Consider the following 3153-nt stretch of genomic DNA (forward strand, 5'->3'; position numbering starts at 1 on the left):
CCTCAGACCCCACCCCTCCGACCGTAACAAGGATAGAACCCTCCCGTCCCTCACCCCCGGTCCTTCGCATAAACCGCATCATCCTCTGGCAAATACGCCACCTCCAAACGGACCCCACCACCAGGGATATATTTCCCTCCCCACAGTAAAACAGTGAGACAGGGAGAGGGGCAATGGGGGGGTAACACAGTGAGACAGGGAGAGGGGCAATGGGGGGTAACACAGTGAGACAGGGAGGGGGCAATGGGGGGTAACACAGTGAGACAGGGAGAGGGGGCAATGGGGGAGTAACAGTGAGACAGGGAGAGGGGCAATGGGGGGGTAACACAGTGAGACTGGGAGAGAGGCAATGGGGAGTAACACAGTGAGACAGGGAGAGGGTCAATGGGGGAGTAACACAGTGAGACTGGGAGAGAGGCAATGGGGAGTAACACAGTGAGACAGGGAGGGGGGGCAATGGGGGGTAACACAGTGAGACAGGGAGTGGGGCAATGGGGGAGTAACACAGTGAGACAGGGAGGGGCAATGGGGGTAACACAGTGAGGTGGGGAGGGGCAATGGGGGGTAACTCAGTGAGAAGGGCAATGGGGGGTAACACAGTGAGACAGGGAGGGGCAATGGGGGGTAACACAGTGAGGCGGGGAGAGGGGCAATGGGGGAGTGACACAGTGAGACTGGGAGAGGGGCAATGGGGGAGTAACACAGTGAGACAGGGAGGGGCAATGGGGGGTAACACGTGAGACAGGGAGAGGGGCAATGGGGGGTAACAGTGAGACAGGAAGGGGTGCAATGGGGGGGGTTAACACAGTGAGACAGGGAGGGGCAATGGGGGGTAACACAGTGAGGCGGGGAGAGAGGCAATGGGGGAGTGACACAGTGAGACTGGGAGAGGGGCAATTGGGGAGTAACACAGTGAGACAGGGAGGGGCAATGGGGGTAACACGTGAGACAGGGAGAGGGGCAATGGGGGGTAACAGTGAGACAGGAAGGGGTGCAATGGGGGGGGTTAACACAATGAGACAGGGAGAGGGGCAATGGGGGAGTAACACAGTGAGACAAGGAGAGGGGGCAAATGGGGGCGCAACACAGTGAGACAGGGAGAGGAGCAATGGGGGGGTAACAGTGCGACAGGGAGAGGGGCAATGGGGGAGTAACACAGTGAGACAGGGAGGGGCAATGGGGGGTAACACAATGAGGCGGGGAGAGGCAATGGGGGGTAACTCAGTGAGAAGGGCAATGGGGGGGTAACACAGTGAGACAGGGAGGGGCAATGGGGGGGTTAACACAGTGAGACAAGGAGAGGGGGCAATGGGGGGGTAACACAGTGAGACAAGGAGAGGGGGCAAATGGGGCGCAACACAGTGAGACAGGTAGAGGAGCAATGGGGGGGTAACAGTGCGACAGGGAGAGGGGCAATGGGGGGGGTAACAGTGCGACAGGGAGAGGGGCAATGGGGGGGTAACAGTGCGACAGGGAGAGGGGCAATGGGGGGGTAACACAGTGAGACAGGGAGGGGCAATGGGGGGTAACACAGTGAGACAGGGAGAAGGGGCAGTGGGGGGTAACAGTGAGACAGGGAGGGGTGCAATGGGGGGTAACACAGTGAGACTGGGAGAGGGGCAAGGGGGGGTAACACAGTGAGACAGGGAGAGGGGCAGTGGCAGGGGTTACACAGTGAGACAAGGATAGGGGGCAAATGGGGGGTCAACACAGTGAGACAGGGAGAGGAGCAATGGGGAGGTAACCCAGTGAGACAGGGAGATGGGCAATGGGGGGTAACAGAGTGAGACAGGAAGAGGGAGCAATGGGGGGGTAACACAGTGAGACAGGGAGAGGAGCAAGGGGGTAACACAGTGGGCAGCACGGTGGCACAGTGGTTAGCACTGTTGTCTCACAGCCCCAAAGACCTGGGTTCAATTCCCGCCTCAGGCGACTGTCTGTGTGGAGTTTGCACGCTCCCCCTGTGTCTGTGTGGGCTTTGCTCCGGGTGCTATGGTTTCCTCCCACAGTCCAAAGATGTGCAGGTCAGGTGAATTGGCCACGCTAAATTGCCTGTAGTGTTAGGTTGAAAGGGTAAATGTCGGGGTATGGGTGGGTTGCGCTTCGGCGGGTCGGTGTGGACTTGTTGGGCCAAAGGGCCTGTTTCCACACTGTAAGTAATCTAATCTAATCTAAACACAGTGAGACAGGGAGAGGGGCAATGGGGGGGGTAACACAGTGAGACAGGGAGAGGGCAATGGGGGGGGTAACACAGTAAGACAGGGAGAGGGCAATGGGGCGGTAACACAGTGAGACAGGGAGAGGGGCAATGGGGGGTAACAGAGTGAGACAGGGAGAGGGGGCAATGGGGGAGTAACACAGGGAGAGGGGCAATGGGGGTAACACAGGGAGACAGGGAGGGGGGCAATGGGGGGTAACACAGTGAGACAGGGAGGGGGGCAATGGGGGGGGTAACACAGTGAGACAGGGAGAGGGGGCAATGGGGGGGTAACACAGTGAGACAGGGAGGGGGGCAATGGGGGGTTAACACAGTAAGACAGGGAGAGGGGGCAATGGGAGGGTAATAGAGTGCGACAGGGAGAGGGGCAATGGGGGGGTAACACAGTGAGACAGGGAGAGGGGCAATGGGGGGTAACAGAGTGAGACAGGGAGAGGGGCAATGGGGGGGTAACACAGTGCGACAGAGAGAGGAGCAATGGGGGGGTAAAAATGGCGAGAATGTAGCCCGTGGCAATCACTGGCCATTGTCCCAGTGAGATTGCTTTGTCTGTACAGGCATTGGCACACCGTGACACTCACACACCCACTCGCCCCCTCCCTCGCCCCTCACTCCCTCCGTCCCTCCCTCTTCCCCCCCCCCCCCCCTCACTCACCCTGTGCACCCAGTCTCTCTGCTCGGTGTCTCCCACACACATTCTTGTCCAGACAATTGGCTGAAAGCACCAGGATGAAGTTCTTGGCTCTGGTCACACTCTGACAGAGTTTATCCTCAAACCTGCCGGCCTCAAGCTTCTCTACATCAATAAACACACTGAAGCCTCGATGCTGCAAGTGGACCTTCAGCAGACTGGGAGAGAGGGAAAGGGATGGGGGGGAGAGAGGGAAAGGGATGGGGGGGAGAGAGGGAAAGGGATGGGGGGAGAGAGAGGGGGA

This window comes from Chiloscyllium punctatum, chromosome 19, assembly GCF_047496795.1.
Source record: "Chiloscyllium punctatum isolate Juve2018m chromosome 19, sChiPun1.3, whole genome shotgun sequence".
Classification (NCBI taxonomy): domain Eukaryota; kingdom Metazoa; phylum Chordata; class Chondrichthyes; order Orectolobiformes; family Hemiscylliidae; genus Chiloscyllium; species Chiloscyllium punctatum.